The following is a 17,888-nucleotide window of genomic DNA, read 5'->3' as shown; positions in this document are numbered from 1 at the left end:
GTTCTGAGTACTGCGTTCTTTCAACATTTTATGGTCTTTTTAATGGTTATTTTTGTTGTTAGCAGCCTGATTGGTTTGGTGATCACACCAAATCCATCTGGTGTTCCTGTTATGGCATAGGGGAATAATAATAATTTTAGTATGTTGCCTTTTTTTTATTTTTCTAGTAAGTTAATTCCCTACTTTGTCATACTACGGTGTCACACAAAAGTTACACAAATAACGATCTACAAAAGCTCCACAACGTGTCATAATGTGTCACACTGTGAGCTTGTAGATCTGCTATTTTTGACATTGTTCAAAGTCAACTTTTAGAACATTTTGTGAAACTATGAAATAGTGCTTAAAAAAATGCAGGTGTGTCTTGAGATTTTTACTTACCCTTTGGTGTGTGTTGAACACAAAAAAGTTTGTAAACCACTGCGAATTAAGGGACAAACAGCTCAAGCCTTCTTTTTTTTTTGTACTCAGAATTGAACAAAACACTACCGGAAACACTACCCTTCCTCTTTGCCTGGCTTACTTGTTGTTAACTAGTTGTACAAACTCTTGTTTTATTGTTGAACTGTTTTATTGGATCTTGTTTAGTCGATACACTTTTGTATTCGCTCGTGCTCATTTGATTTTGCTATTTTGTCTCATCTGTTTAAGAAAGTAGGTAGCTGATATATTGCACTTTTACCTTAGCGCTAGGTATACTCTTGGTTGCTTGTTTTTGCAGGAAATGCACTTAAGACTTCTGGTGATTAGTAGTTTTGTTCCCTGTTGAATGCACTCATTGTAAGTCGCTTTGGATAAAAGCGTCTGCTAAATGACTGTAATGTAATGTAATGAACAAGAGTTGAACAAGTTCACCCATTGAGACCTGAGGCCGATTCTGAAAAAATGTGTTCTAAATACTAACAGTTTTCTGAAAAACGTTTTCTTTTTCATGTCAAGGACCCCCAAAATGATATGTATTTGGCCGCCGACCCCCATCTCAATATATTTTGTTCCAGGGACCCCCAGATGCAAAGATTTGAGTAATAATCTTAAAAATATATACATATACAAAGTTTGCACAAATGTGCACACATTTGCATAATTTCTCAAAAATAACAGATCTACAAATGTGTAGCGTGGCACAAAGTGACACGCTATGAGCTTGTATATCTGCTATTTTCAAATAGCCAAAGACAAAAAAATTAGACAGAAGTGTTAAGACAGCAGATCAGTGTGTAGAAACGGGAGAAAGAGAGAGGGAGATCTTACTTGAAAAAAGGAAAGAAGAAAAAAGACAAACAACAATGAATAAATGAAATAGTAACAAGAACTAGAAAATAATAGTACAATAGTGTGCCTTTAGCTCGCTAACTCTCTGGGGCTTTTATTTAATGTATTATTTATTTCACTGTCTGGGCCTTTTACACTTGAAACACTATGTCTAGAGCTTTTAATTTGAAAGAAAGAAAAACAATAAACGGTCTGAGCCTTTTCATACTTAGAAACTGTGTTTGGCCTTCAATTAGAACATCTATGTCTCAAGCTTTTTTCTTTCTTTCTTTCTTCTAAAAGAAATGCGTGATTTTATTTTTAGATCTCACTTGAAAAAGCAAAGTAAAACGAAACAAAAAAATGAACTGAAAAGGAGAAATAAAAGTCAATAAATAGATAAAACAGACAGAATGTCAGCAAGAGAATAACAAGGCTGTTTAGAGTTCTATTGAACTGTCAATAGAAAGACCAGAAAGAGAGAGAGAAAGCGGGCGTCCCGATGATTTAGGGAATGGTGCATATTGTTGATGTCGTGCAAAAACCTTTCATGCATATTTAAACTTTTTTTTTTCTTAATCAAAGCCCTACTTGATCTTACAGCAGCGTAACACAAAAGCATCAACAGTAGAGTAGATCTGCTACTTTTGCTCTTTTCGAACTTGAATCCTGGCAAAGTCACAGTTGTGCAGTGGTGTAAAGTAACTAAGTACAGGTACTCAAGTACTGTACTTAAGTACAATTTTGAGGTACTTTTACTTTACTGGAGTATTTCCAATTGTCTATACATGTACTTTTACTCCACTACAATTATTTGAAAACTTTATAGTAGTTACTTTTCAAATATAAATTATGATGTTATGAAACATACATTAACCACTTTAGCCCTATTTTATACCTAGGCTATTTGAAAATAGCCGATCTACAAGCTCACAATGCGTTGCATCGCGACGCATTGTAAGTTTGTAGATCTGCCACTTTCAAACATTTTAGTGCTTTTACTTTTTGTATATTTTGATGCCAATACTTGTGTACTTTTACTCAAGTGTGTGTGGTATTGCTACTTTTACTTAAATAAAATATCTGAGTACTTTTTTCCCACCACTGCAGTTGTGGACATATGAGGTTTCTACCCGACTGTCGACAGTATGTTTAAATGGTACGAGAGCTTCTTAAGACACAATCAATAGCGGTGGAAAAACGAACCGAGAGCAAAAAAATGTCTGATCTACTGTCAATTAGACTTCAAACACCACAGCTCAGCGTGTCAACATCTATTCAGTGCGTGTTCCTGATCTGATGTGACAACAGCATAGTGTCATATTATACTGTCACTGTCCAGTGCACAAACCTCTTATCTCCATTATTATCACTTTTTGCGTTTTTTTTCTGTACATTAGCGGTCTTGTATAGATCTGCTTAAGACCGGGAAACCATCTGACATTTTAGATGTTAACCACTTTAACCGTTATCGTACACTTTGGCTATTCAAAAATAGCAGATCTACAAGCTCATATTTGCGGCACCGAGTGCCGCGCTATGAGCTTGTAGATCTGCAACTTTTTTTTTAAAATCATGACAATTTATGCAAATCTTTGAATATATATATTTATCAAAGCTGTTTTTTTAAAATAACTTATGTTCCTATAATCAGGGTTTTCTATAATCAACGTTTTCATGTCAAGGACCCCCAAAATGATATGTATTTGTGTGTGTGTATATATATGCTATTTTTGAAAAATCGTGAAAATGTATGCAAATCTTTGAATATATATATTTTTAAAGCGAACATTTTTAACTCAAATCTTTGCTTCTGGGGGGTCCCTGGAACAACATATTTTGATGGGGGTCGGCGGCCTAATACATATACATTTTGGGGGTCCTTGACATGAAAAAGTTTGAGCACCACTGATATAGAAACATACGTTTTTCAGAATACTGTTGAGATTTAGGAGACATGTAGAATCAGCTTCAGGTCTCAATGGGTTAAATGTGTCATATTATATCGTGGAAACCTTGGATTTCCAAAACTGTTACTTTTCAGAAAATGGAAAGAATAAACCTTTGTTCCAATGCATTCAATTTACGTATTAACTACACTAATAATACTGTTCATTGGTTCAATATTCATGAAAACCCATAAGAAAAGATGAAAGTAGTATTATCTGTATGATGTCACGCCGTGACGCTTTGAGAGAGCTCACAGATCAGATAATGTTGTGCAAAACATTAAAACAAAAGATACAAGGTTTCTACGTGGCAGCGGCAATGTGACAACAGCTAAATGTGTCATATCTGTGTGTGTGTGTGTGTGTGTGTGTGTGTGTGTGTGTGTGTGTGTGTGTGTGTGTGTGTGTGTGTGTGTGTGTGTGTGTGTGTGTGTGGGTGGGTGGGTGGGTGGGTGGGTGGGTGGGTGGGTGTGGGGGGGGGGGTGTGTGTGTGTGTGTGTGTGTGTGTGTGTGTGTGTGTGTGTGTGTGTGTGTGTGTGTGTGTGTGTGTGCAGGCCTACAGTATTCTTCATCTCTGGTCCATTGTTGTTCAGTCTGTTCTCTCTCACACACGTGTGTGTCCTCGTTCTTTGAAGGGATTTTATATCAATCTTTATCTAGTGCTCTCTCTCTCTCTCTCTCTCTCTCTCTCTCTCTCTCTCTCTCTCTCTCTCTCTCTCTCTCTCTCTCTCTCTCTCTCATATATACTCCCCGTAGCGTGGTGGTTTTAATACGGCCTCTTCGCTGTAGAGCCCGTTTTCTCTTCAGAATAAATTTGAACAGGCTATGTCGACAATCCACCGTGATTGCTTTCTGCTGAGGAGGCTGAGAGAGGTAACGTTAGACAGGAGAGGAGGGGAGGGGAGAGGAGAGACAGGGATTGAGGAACAGGGACGTGCACAGATAGGCTCTAGGTGTTGCTAGAGCACCTGCCCTTTGCCCTCTTGACCAGAAGTGCCCTTTTGAAAAAAAGGGAAAAATAGTTGTTTTTTTCAGTTTACAGCAGGGGTCTTCAACAGGGGGTCCGGGACCCCAAGGGGGTCCTCAGAGTTACTACAGGGGGTCCGCCAAATCTTTATGTGATATGATTTTTCTTTTTACCGTAACCACTCGAAACCTAGCATCCCTTTTCTGAGGAGAACTTTAGCCAGAAATAGCAGATCTACAAGCCCACAACGCCTCGCGCTGTGAGGCGTTGTGGGCTTGTAGATCTGCTATTTTTGGCAAAGAGGTATAGGTGTAGAGGGAAAAAAGAGCAGACCAAGTAAACAAAAAAAACGTATAATTTACTTGAGCACCTGCCCCTCAAAATGTCTGTGCACGCCACTGCTGAGGAAGGAGGAGAGGAGAGAAGAGGGAGGCAATGAAAGGAGAGGAGTACGAGAGGATGATGACGAGAGGAGAGAAGGCGGAGGGGGTCAGAGGAGAGGAGACAGAAAGAGAAGAGGGGATGAGAAGAGAGGAGGAATTAGGAGTGTGAGGGGGAGACTGGGCGAGTGGAGAGTGAAAGGGATACGGAAACAGGACACTGTCAGATGAGAGATAAACCAGAGAGAGGGGGGGAGGGAGGGAGGGAGGGAGGAGAGAGAGAGAGAGAGAGAGAGAGAGAGAGAGAGAGAGAGAGAGAGAGAGAGAGAGAGAGAGAGAGAGAGAGAGAGAGAGAGAGAGAGAGAGAGAGAGAGAGAGAGAGAGAGAGAGAGAGAGAGAGAGAGAGAGAGAGAGAGAGAGAGAGATCAGGTGAGGACAGTTAGATGGACAGGCGGAGGGGAGATAGAGAGATTAGGATTGTGTTTGCCTTTGCTTTATTTAGACAGAGAGGATGATGAGCTGAAGGTAAAGGCAGCGCAGAGACTCAGACAGACAGTGAGTCAATACAGGACAGTGAGCACACACTGACACGCACGCACTCACACACACACACACACACACACACACACACACACACACACACACTCTCTGCCTCCTTAGCCGGAGGTGGATTATATAACTGACTGGTGCTTTAGTTTCTGGGCGGTGATGTGGCGCGTGGCGACCAAAAAACATCCGATCTACAAGGTCAAAACGCGTCGCTAGCGTGACGCGTTTTGACCTTGTAGATCGGACGTTTCTTTTTTACAGTGTGAGACGTAGCTACACAGTGGTGGACAAAGTACTCAAATTGCGGTATTGAGTAAAAGTATCAATACCGCAATGTAGAAATACTCGCTGACTAGTAAAAGGCCTGTGTTCAAAATGTTTCTTGAGTAAAAGTACAAAAGTATTGGCATCAACATATACTTAAAGTACTGAAATTAAAAGTACTCAAATCTTTGGAAATAGCAGATCAACAAGCTCACAACACGTCGCGATGCGACGCGTTGTGATATATATATATATATATATATATATATATATATATATATATATATATATATATATATATATATATATATATTTAAAATAGTAAAATACGCTTGATACATTTTAGAAAACAATTGAGTACGTTTGGTACTTTACATGTTGATGCCTATTGTAATTTTACTCACATACAATATTTAGGACTTTTATTTGTAACAGAGTACTTTCAAATTGTAGTTTTTTACTTGAGTAAACGATGTGAGTACTTATGTTGCCACTTGTCACAGGGGTCAGTTAAAAGGACATTCTGTTTGTGGACAGAGAGACAGTGTCTCGATGACAGCTTCAGTCTGGCGGATATCCATTTAGGAAAACTGTTGACAGACTTGATTAGTTGCATCTTTGTCTGTTTTGATTTTTTAGATAATTGGTCTTTTGAAGAATCCTCAATCATCATGATTAATTCATAGTGAATCGCCCTCCAGCAGGGCTGACGTCAGCCTTTTGGAGGAACCAGAGAGTGAACATCGTAGTTTGATTTAGTTGGCGAGAGAGAAACAGAGCAAAGTGTTGTGCCAAGCACAAGTTCCCCCACATGAAATAACACACACACAAAAACCGTATCTCTCTATAGTTTATACCAGTGGTTTTCAACCTTTTTCATGCCAAGGACTCCTAAATTGATATACATTTGGCCGCGGACCCCCATTTGAAAATGTTTCGTGCCAGGGACCCCCCAGAAGCAAAGACATCAGTTAATTTTCGCTTTAAAAAATATAAATGATCAAAGATATGCACAGTTTTTCAAGGTTTTTCAAAAATATCAGATCTACAAGCTCATAGCGCGGCACTCGGTGCCGCGCTATGAGCTTGTATATCTGCTATTTTTGAATAGCCTAAGCTAAGTGGTTAAAAATGATTGTGATGCTATGAAATAATTTTGCTGGGGACCCCCTGGTACTCTCTCAAGGACCACTGGTGGTCCCCGGACCACTGGTTGAAAACCACTGGTTTATACTTTTTATATTCATGTTTGTGTGACAATGTCACGCAAAGACAGCCAATTGTGCTGCTTTGTTTTTGTTTTTAATTGTATTGTTTTTATTGTATGAAATGTCATAATTGTCTCGGCCAGGCCGAAAGGCATGACGAGAGATTATGTTTTACCCCCTGCCCGTCTGTCCGTCCGTCCGTCCGTCCGTCTGTCTGTCCGTCCGTCCGTCCGTGTGTCCTGTCAGTCCGTTACCACCTAATCTCCGGCACCGTTGGCCCGGCCGCTGCGAAACTGTGCACACACACTCCCTGGATGCCAATTAAGTCAGAACCTCTGGCCCAAATGTTTCAGATTGGCCTGTTTTAGCGTCACCAGGAGGCCGATTTGTGCAAAACACATTTATTGATACTACTCCTACAGATTTTGTCCAAACATCACACAAATCGGTACACAGTATCTCTATAGTCATGTGATCAACACGGATCTATCCGATTTCCCATATTACATCCTGATTGCCTAAGATTGGCTTCCAAAGTTTGCAGGATTGGTCCGTTTTCAACAAAATTTCTCAAATCATGAACGCAGCTTGCGATTTCCGTGAAATTTCACACGTACATTTCTATTAAGCCGAGGAAGAAATGCCACCCTTTTACCATTGGTCTGTTATAGCGCCACCAGCAGGTCTAATTTAGCAAAACACATGTTTGGAACAAAATGCCTCAATTCATGAATGCAGTGTCCGATTGCAGTGAAAAGCCTAAAAACAAATCGCACCCTTTTCACATTGGCCTATTATAACCAGGAGGCCACAATAACCTGCCTGACCTGGCGGGGACCTGTGCTCCGAGGAGCACTTTTTCTAGTTGTCTATGGTTTATGAGTTAAGTTAAATAAACTTGAACTAAATAACTAACTAACTAACAAATATAGCAAACAGCAAACAGGTCTAAAACCTCTTTAGACCATTGTGAGCTTGTAGACCATTTTTGAACAACAACAACAGCAACAATTCATAATGGCAGTTGAATGTTTCTTGTTTTTTGCCAAAAAAGCAACATAACGCAGAGAAAACATGTTTTTAATCCTATACACGGTAACTAAACCATCTGGATTTTGTTGCGATCACGTGATCTTTAGCTGATGAGCGTTTGACTCGCCGGTGTGTCGTTCATTCCCGAACGAACGCTGTCGCTTTTGATGCCTTTTTTTAACGTGATTTTAGTAAACGCACCCATTTAGAAAACATCCGTCGCTTCACAGCGAGCGAGCGAGCTGGTACCAGAGTGACGGATGGGTTTCCGCTCGCATTGTGTGTTTGTGCGAGTACATACGTACGTGTGCACGGAATATCAGTGTATTCCATTGAGTCCCATGTCACACAGAAGAAAAAATAGCTGAGTCAGGCCTGAGCCAGCAAGATAGCACACATAGGCACACACACACACACACACACACACACACACACACACACACACACACACACACACACACACACACACACACACACACACACACACACACACACACACACACACACACACACACACACACACACACACACACACACCTGGCCACTGTGGGGACGTGAACAGAAAGTGAGCTACGGTGAAACATGTCGAAAACATGGTAGAATCACATGAAGGATTTCCCTCAGGGGAGGGAGGCGGCGGGGGGGGGGGGGGGGGGAGAGAGAGAGAGAGAGAGAGAGAGAGAGAGAGAGAGAGAGAGAGAGAGAGAGAGAAATATGGCTGGTATGGGGTATATCCAGTGAATGAGGGGGGTTTACAGTGCGAGTGTATATAGTGTAACAGTACATTGTACTGGTATGGGGTATATCAGTGTGAATGAGGGGGGGGTGTATTAGAGTATCAGTACATTGAGTGGTATTACACTATGGTGATGGATGGTCCTCTAGTATCTTTATATGTCAACTCAGCCACTTGCTGCCGCCTCACAGCTGCTAAGTCACTAATACCTCATTCCATCTTCCTTTATATACATCTATAATCCATACCTTCTCTCTCCCTCTCTATCTCTCTCCCTCTCCCACTCACTGTCACTGAGCAGCACAGCTGTGTCTTAATGCAATGTCATTTTCTTTTTTTCCCCTTTTCCTAATCCATATTCTCTCTCTCTCGCTCTCTCTCTCTCGCTCTCTCTCTCTCTCTCTCTCTCTCTCTCTCTCTCTCTCTCTCGCTCTCGCTCGCGCGCGCGCTCTCTCTCTCTCTCTCTCTCTCTCTCTCCTTATTCTCCTGAGTCAAGACCCAAACAAGCACAATAATTAGTGTCATCTGTGCGTCCTGTTTGCCCGAGCTAATCCCTATGGTCGCCTGTGTCTTGGTAGTTCTCAGTGTATTTAGTTTGCTTGAATGTATTGAAAGATACAGGTCCTCGTTGCTCAGTGATCCTTCTGGCCGATCTACACAGTCACAACTTTTTTTCTGTTCTGGCCCCACAGTGGTGGAATGAACTCCCCACTAATGTCAGGACAGCAGAGTCACTGCCCATCTTTCACCGCAGGCTGAAAGCCCACCCCAGAGGAAAAATCTGCTTCTCATTTTAATCTCAGATGCTTCTCTTGAGCAACCAGCTTTTATTTCTCATTTGAAGATCACTTAAAGATCACCTATGGATTTTATGGCTCCTAACTTGAATACTAGGATCCGTAAGCGAGACATAGGGGGAGACAGCGGTATATACATTAGAGCTGTATTTGAGAGATAGATGAGGAATAGACAAGATACAATAAGAGCTGTATTTGGGAGATAAATGAGACATGGGCGAGATACATTAAAAGCTGTATTTGAGAGATACATGAGACATAGGCGAGATACATTAAGAGCTGTATTTGAGTGATAAATGAGGCATAGGTGAGATCTCCCTATTGGCTTTGTTAAGTCTCTTTAGCTTCTCATTGAGACATACATTAGCAATAATTGAGATTTCATTTCCCATTTCTCATTGAGGTATAAATGAGTGAACATGCTAATACATATTTAAAAAACAGCATTAATTGTGGCAAAAACACATTTATTGAAGTATCCACAAACAGCAGGCAGCTTTAACATATATTTATATGTACAAAAACAAAAATGTATTGGCATCAATTTACATAAAAGTTGAAACTTAGGTATACTGGGAGTGGGGAGACTAAAACTAAGACGAAAAATGTTCTACCTTTTTCCACTGACAAACTAAATGGAAACTAAATAAAAGCTATGATGACTAAATATACTGACAATTTCGTCAACAAATAACTAGACTAAAATGTTAGGAAGGGACTAGTGGACAAGCGATCTAGTATATGTCATCTTACAATTAGTTGCATGCTGAAAATTGCAGATCTACAAGCTCACGTGTCGCGGTGCAACGTGTTGTGAGCTTGTAGAGCTATTTTCAGCAAGTGTAAAAACAGTCATTACGACGGCATCAAGGCCCGACAAAATACATTTTTAGTCGACTAAATCAACTGTAGATTTAGTCGACTAAAATCTTATGACATTTAGTTGACTAAAACTAGACTAACACTAAAACATTCCAGGTGACTAAACTAAGTGAAAACTATTCAAGAGACTAATGACTAAAACTAAAATCTGCTGCCAAAAACACTGGGGAGTACATAGTCCTTTGCAGCACGGCTTCGGCACTTGTTGGTCATGGCTTTCTTCAAGCCCTCTTCACTGAAACCATTGGTCCATGATGCCAGAGAGGAACACCGCAAGACGTAGTCTGCAGACAGAGAAGATGACATGACACAAGTCAGTCAACATGGGTTTCCCCCGGTTAAATATATACATTTTAAAGACTATATGACTCTACAGACTGAGCACAGCATAGCCACAGACGAGGCCAACCTGGTTCAGAGTGTACTGTACGTCCCACCAGCGCAACATGTTGGAACATGCATTTTTTTTACTGCACAAAGGCAGCCAAATTGCCCAATGATAATGTATTGGTGACATCATAAATTGAGAATATAATTTACAAAACCAAGATTTGTCAAGGATCAAGTATATTTATATGTCCCAAGCTGGGCCTTTCACAGCAGATAATAAACGCCCTAAAACACAATACAGTAAGACAGACATGTGTATATTGTCACAAGATACCCCCAACAATCTTTTTAGCCCCCTTAAAAGGAGAATTCCATGCTAGAATGCTTTCTTACCTTTCTTTGTAGTTGTTACGTCCCCACCAAAGAGGTCCAGGTGTTTATTTTGTGCAAAAACTCCTTATTGCCTATTTCCCCTACCGTAGGCCCTCAATGAATTGCATTGAATGGAATGGGGCTATGGGGTGTTGTGCTAATTCGCTTATTTCCATCGAAATAAGTAGTAAAGTGTGCCGCTTGGGATATTATTTACATTATGGAAAGAGGATATATACAAAAATAATAATAATTTTGAGCAAAAGAAATAAGCGAATTAGCACAACACCCCATAGCCCCATTCAATGCAATTCATTTAGGGCTCATGGTAGGGGAAATAAGGCCAATAAGGAGCTTTTGCACAAAATAACACCTGGACCTCTTTGGTGTGTACTTAACAACTACAAAGAAAGGTAAGAAAGCCTTTTAGTATGGAATTCTCCTTTAAGGGCATTTTTCTGTCTAATACCTAGATTATCATACCAGCAAATAGCAGCAAAGTATATGACAGATTCAATGAAGGCTCTATATCATTGATTTGTTTACCTGAAACCTGGCTAACTTCCTTAAACAGAAAAGGCACTGCTGGCCTTTCTTGCAAACAATTTCAGTATTGGAATCGAATTTCAGACGATTGTCGATTATGGTCCCAAGATATCTATAAGTGGTTACCAACTCCACTGACTGGCCATCTATAACACTACTCTGAGGAACTAGTGGTGTGACAAATACTTACTGAACAGTGCATCCCTCTTCGCCTCATCCAGTTTGTTCTTCCCCTCTGGGATGACACCATGCTTTCCGCATATGACGGCATTGCGGCACTCCTCATGGGTGAAGAACACCTCGAACAACGCGTGGAATAGCCTCTTGCAGTCCTTCCTGGCACGCTGGTGTATGGCTGCCAGCTGCACAGAGGAAATCAACTGTCCACAGCCTGTGAATAGAGAGCGAGCAATTAACCAACTGCATTTTAAGACATCAGTTTTGCACTTGTAAGGCTCAGCTACATTGACCCCTTTCTGCGCTCAGTGCACCATGAAAACAGACAACTGTGACCTTCTGAAAACTTCACTATCTAGTTGCAGCTCACAACACGGATCACTCGCTACCAAGAACGTCAGGTTCAGTGTGAAATGTATGGCAAACGTAAACATCCATACCTGGATATAGCTCCTGCTGCCCGAGACTGGACACTCCAGACTCTAGGTCACCAGGGTGATAAAGCCCTTCAGTGCGTCTAGTTGCTCAGAGCCTAGAACAAAGACAAAAAAATCTGAGTCTACTGAGTGTATTTGTAAAACAATAAGATTGAGTACTGTTCTATATAGCTCTACAGTATATTCTGATAGCAGTCATTGATGAGTATTTGTTCAGTAGCAGGGGTCGATCTCCCCTGCTCTTCAGTAAACAGAAAATGTAGGGATATTTTGGGATACCAAAGTTTTCCAGTCATGTCAGAGAACTCACAAAAGAGGTACAGGATAAAGTAAAGTTTCAAGTGAGACAAAGACATTAGCAGACAACTGAAAACTGCAACATTACAGGCAATAAAACTTACTGATACTGGAGAGCACAGTGGTTATCCTCCTCAACTGGAGCTGGAGCTTCTCCACCTCAAACCGACAAGAGTCGCAAGGCTGCCACCCTTGACCCTCTGGTATGCTCTGGTCCGATGGATTTGGTTGACCTGGAAAGATTGAAAGCACGTCAAAAACTGTAAAGAAAAGTAAAAAAAAAAAAAAGTAGAATGCAAAACTCATCTATGAATCCTGAATTTGAAGGACAACAGTGCCAAGTCTGCTGACACTTAGCTGAGGAACCACACCTTCTACTGGAGCATCACTGGACGGAGATGGAGGTTGCAGTACACTGGGTGTTTCTTGGTTCCACTGATCCAAGTCCATATATGTAGCTGCATACGGCTGTGCAGAAAAGAGAAAAGGCCCTTAATTGTACTTGGTCAAAAATCATCAAAACTATAGGCTACTATACAAGCTCATAGCGCAGCACCGAGTGCTGTGCTCCGAGCTTGTAGGTCTAAATGGGTTAAGAAAGACATACCTCATCAACAGGTCGGCAGGCCTGTGTAGAAGAGGCTGGAGGGTATGGCTGTAGATCGGGGTAAAAGGTATCACAAGGTTGCAGAGACATAGAAAAGTAACCTTAGTTTGTAGTCTGTCAAAGATCTTTAAAAAATAGCTATGCCTTTATGCAATGCATTGTGGATTTTAGATAGACCAATCAAAAGCAATGTGGAATGTAATACAAGTCACAAATAAATTCAATCTAAAGAAAACATACCTCTTCAACAGGTCGACAGGCCTGTGTAGAGGCCGGAGGGCATGGCTGTAGACCATAGTTAAATGGGTCATAAGGCTGAGAGACAGAAAAATGACATTAGTTTGTAGTCTGTCAAAGATCAGTACAAATACATTTACTAAATGAAGTTGTGTTCAATGGAGTGTTGTGTTCATCACATAACATTCACCACAGTATAAATACACCCGAGATCAGTTGACTCAAATGAATTCCCCCCTCCTCCCCAACAAACCTTCTCATCCACAGCTTTGCCCTGCGATACTGTTAAATTTGAGCAGAAGGTGTGGTCTCTTACTACTAGTGAACCCAACACTTACAGTATATCTGAAATGTTACAAAGTCACAACTTGTAGACATTAAATGTATTGAAAACATTTTACCGTGTCAAGAGCTGGGCAGAGGGCCTGGGGAAAGACCGGTGTGGCCCAAGGGCTAGCCCCACTTGAAAACGGATCAGAAAGCTGGAGACATAGCAAAATAACATTAGCGGTAGTTTGTAGTCTGTCAAATTGAAAATCTACAGCCAATTGTAGATTAACTAACCAACACTTACGACATTTTTATCTTTAACCCATTTTGTACGGGACTCCTTTTGGTGTTTTAAGCATTATGTTATACTTTAGCTATTGAAAAATAGCAGATCTACAATTTCATAGCCCGGCACTTTTTGAAAAAACGTGAAAATGTAGTGCAAATCTTTGGATATTTTTTTTCAGAGCGTTTTTAACTGAAATCTTTGCTTCAGGGGGGTCCCTGGAACAACATATTTTCAGATGGTGGTCGGCGGCCAATTACATATAATCTTGGGGGTCCTTGACATAAAAATGTTTGAGAATGACTGACATAGAAACAGGGTTTTTTCAGAAAACTGTCAGGATTTAGAAGACATTTGTAGAATCGTTCCCAGGTCTAAATGGGTTAAGTAAAGACCTTACATAGTATTGAAAAGAACATTGTACCGTGTCAGGAATCTGTGGACAGAAGCCCTGGGTGTGATGGCCTTAGGGCTTGCTAGCTGTGGTGCAGACCATTGAGCAGAAGGCTGGAGAGACATGAAATCTAACATTAGAAAAAAATATCTGAAAATAAACCAAAACAAAAAAAGAGAAAAAGGGCGTGGAACCAAAACTCTTGAGGCATAAAACTCACACGGCAAACAAGTCCGTTAAGGAGATGTCAAAAGTCCATTCAGGCAGGATGTCTAAACCAGCAGGCATCCACCGGGGTGAGGAACTCATGGTTGGAAATCAGTGACATGACAATCTGGAAGGGCACAAAAAAGAACAATATAAGTATTGAAAGCTGATTATGAGGTGTAGGTGGGAAGACAAGCAGAGAAGGTCAGGTATCTACAGGGCTGAGAATTGGGGACAGTTGTCATGTGATACAGGTGATGAGGAAAGGTGTGTGGACAGTTAGAAGATGGCAGGTCTGGGGAGGTGAGGGGCAATCCAGAAACTGCCCTGTGATCCTTTCTTCTTACATTAGTTGACTTTCCCTTTTCTGAACAACACCTAATAGGTAAAGTCCTTTTGCACACCTACTTACAAAGGACATGCAGTTACACAGGAGATGACAGCCAACGTAGAGAAGAAAATAAGTGGTCCTGCACACCATATTCAATTACTTAAGATTTATTTGCTTAACTACCTAATGAAGGTCAGCTAATCGAAACGTTCTTACAAATAGATAAATAAAATGTAACTTAAGACAGTGTTCTGACCACTTCTTTACTTCTGAACAACTCCTAAAATCAGAGCCTGAGATAGAGATCTAAAAAAAACTAATTAAGTAATAAAACTCTACTAAAATATGACCATGACAATGTCATTCATATAGTGGGGAAGAGAATGGTCCAAATGTTTTGCACATAACTTACACTCAAAGCCAATCGAAGTCCATCAATTGCTTCAGGAGGGAGGAAACAGGAGGACAAACCCACTTTTCTGGCTGAGCAGCTTTGTTGTTTGGTGCCACCGCCAAATTGCGCCAATGGGTTGATCCCAACGAAACATCTGAAATCACAAAACACATATGGAAAAGGTGCACTCACAGCTGTTCTACAAGAGAGCACATCTTTTGAGTTACACATGATGGTTCTACTTCAAGCAGAAAGTTACCTTTGAATGAATTCCAGTGTGTAACAGGCGTGCTCCTCCTGGTACACCAAAGTTGTAATAACTGGAAAACTGCCATTCCAGCCAGGAAGTTGATCTGTGGAGCCACAACGACCGACCTCAATGCTCAGCATCCATTGTGTAGCTGTGAGAACTTCACCTAAAGATAATTTGACATATATGGTTTGCATGTTAACAGTGTTTGTCTGTTGCTTTCCACATAACAATAGACTGTTAAACTAAAACATGACCTCCATATAGTCTCCGTATTTGCAATGCTTTAAAACAGATTAGAAAAAAACAGTAAAAAGTGTGCAGACTAAACTCAGTGTTAATTTAACTGTCTTAAGCAGGGGTCTTCAACAGGGGGTCCGGGACCCCTAGGGGGTCCTCAGAATAACTACAAGGGGTCAGAATTACTACAGGGGGTCCACCAAATCTTTGTGTGATATGATTATGTTAATTTAACTGTCTTAAGCAGGGGTCTTCAACAGGGGGTCCGGGACCCCTAGGGGGTCCTCAGAATTACTACAGGGGGTCCGCCAAATCTTTGTGTGATATGATTATTTATTTTACCTTAACCAATTGAACCTTAGCATCCCTTTTGTGAGGAGAACTTTAGCCAAAAATAGCAGATCTACAAGCTCACAACGCCTCACGCTGCAAGCTTGTAGATCAGCTATTTTTGGCAAAGAGGGAAAAAGAGCAGACCAAGTAAACAAAAAAAGTTGAATCTGAAACACAATTTTATACAATATAGAGGGGGTCCCTGCCTCATCTCTCTCTCAGCTAGGGGGTCCATGGCCTGAAAACGTTGAAGACCCCTGGTCTTAAGGATCCATTCATTCCATTGGTACATTTGTACTCTCTTTCCCTAAATTAAATGATTTTACTTTGTACTGTAGGTTCAAAACAAAATTCATAGATGTAATAATAATAATAATAATAATGAATTACAGTCAAAACAAATGAGGCCAACATTAGCTCTCACTGATGTGGTCTGATTTATACCTGAAATAAACAATGACATCATGCACCACATGGAAATTAATATGCTAATGCCATGTCTAAGACTGTGTTGCACGCCCCAAAAAAACTGATTTGAAAGCTCACAATGCGTCGCTGTGAGCTTGTAGATCAGTGATGTTTGGGCATGCGTGAGTCTGTATAACCCCCTGTATTATGACAGTCATGACGAAACTTCAACCTGGTGTTTGCACGTTCTCCATGTAATGCCCTACATCTACATTAACGTTCAGATTTCAAATATAAAGTGCTTACCCCATGGCCACGGATGTTACAATCCACTTCGGGTCGGTGTAAGTACCCGTATATTCCGGATTGTTAAAAAAAAAAGCATTTTAATCCGATCGGTGGCCATTTTGTCATAGAGTTATAATGTAACAGAGTGCAGTACTCCTCCCAACCGATAGGGTCAAGTAGTTGAAAGCGTACAGAAATACGGAGAAAATGGCCATCGATCGAATTAAAATGCTTTTTATTGAACAATACAGACGATACGGGTATTGCCGAGTGCCCGAGTAGACTTGTAACATCCGTGACCATAGATTGAGCACTTTATATTTAAAATCTGAACGTTTATGCAGATGTACAGGTTGTAAATGGAGAAAGTGCAAAAAACTGGTTGAAGTTCGGCCGTGACGCTCGTGATGGACGAGCGTCGTGTGATCCATAGCTAATACACGACAAATGCACGACGTTTACGATACTAACAAGTTGGATAACACACTTTAATTCCATAAGTAATTCATCTTACCTGTTATCTAGTAGAGTAGAAGCACGGAAGCAACTGGTTTGTAAATAAATGTTCTCTTAGCCGACGGTTAGTTTCTCTGGCTGAACCCGACCGGCCGGTTCAAAACTGATAAGCTCCGCCTTGAACAGCTGCGTGACGTAATGACGTAATGTCGCACTGTAGGTCTGGTCAGGTTCTCAACCTGTGGGTCGGGACCCCCAGGGGATCCCCACCTGATTGGGGGGGATCTGTAGGTGGCAGTGACAGTGAAGTGACAATTTAAGTAACCCTTTTAATACCTAAAAAAAAAAGAAAAATACTGCATCAAAAGTAATCAACAAACTATATTAAAAAAATGGTCGAAGAAAAAAAAGAAAATAGCTGATCTGCAATAAGAAGTTATAGATTTTTGAAATAGTTCAAAGTTAAGCTTTTCTCACATTTTTCAAAAATATTTTTTTTAAATTAAAAAACATGTTTTCAGACTCAAAAGAGGACGCTGAATCAAATAGGCTAGGTCTCGATTTTGTATGACCCTTATAAAGTGGTTTAAACAAGCGTTAAAATTTCATAAACTTGGAAGCTTTTTTCACAAACATATTATTATTATTATTATTTTATTTTGACCCTTCCACCCTCTTATTTAGATCATTTTGAGTCGAATGGTAGGTTACACAATAGTCTAGTATTGTTTAATAGGGAAGTTATAGATTTTTGAAATAGTTCAAAGTTTATCTTTTCTCACATTTTTTAAAAATATTTTATTTTTAAATTTAAAAACACTTTTTCTGACTCAGAAAAGGACGCTGAATTGAATGGAATAGGTCTCGATTTTCTAGGACCTTGGGAAATACAAAAGCTCACCAAAAAGATTGGACGTTGACTTTTGTCACAAAAGTTAGCACAAAATCTGGAACTAATCGCTCCAGATATTTTTTAAAAATCTAAAACTTCTCTCCATCCATATTGAGAGTAA

At 40.4% G+C, this 17,888-nt stretch overlaps 1 long non-coding RNA gene across 1 annotated transcript; it reads right to left on the bottom strand.

Moving 5' to 3' along the window:
• Positions 1 to 13,529: 13,529 nt before the first annotated feature.
• LOC311062987 lies at positions 13,530 to 17,138 on the bottom strand. The gene is made up of 5 exons (XR_014602538.1): positions 16,934 to 17,138; positions 15,160 to 15,316; positions 14,919 to 15,054; positions 14,189 to 14,302; positions 13,530 to 14,081 (listed from the first exon to the last, which is right to left on the bottom strand). It is a non-coding gene; the product is annotated as an uncharacterized lncRNA (long non-coding RNA).
• Between the last annotated feature and the right edge of the window lie 750 nt (positions 17,139 to 17,888).

This window comes from Gymnoscopelus microlampas (genome assembly GCF_963454915.1).
Source record: "Gymnoscopelus microlampas genome assembly, chromosome: 2".
NCBI classification, from domain to species: domain Eukaryota; kingdom Metazoa; phylum Chordata; class Actinopteri; order Myctophiformes; family Myctophidae; genus Gymnoscopelus; species Gymnoscopelus microlampas.
Note: the sequence above shows the minus strand (reverse complement) of the source record. Positions and strands in the feature narration are given on the sequence as shown.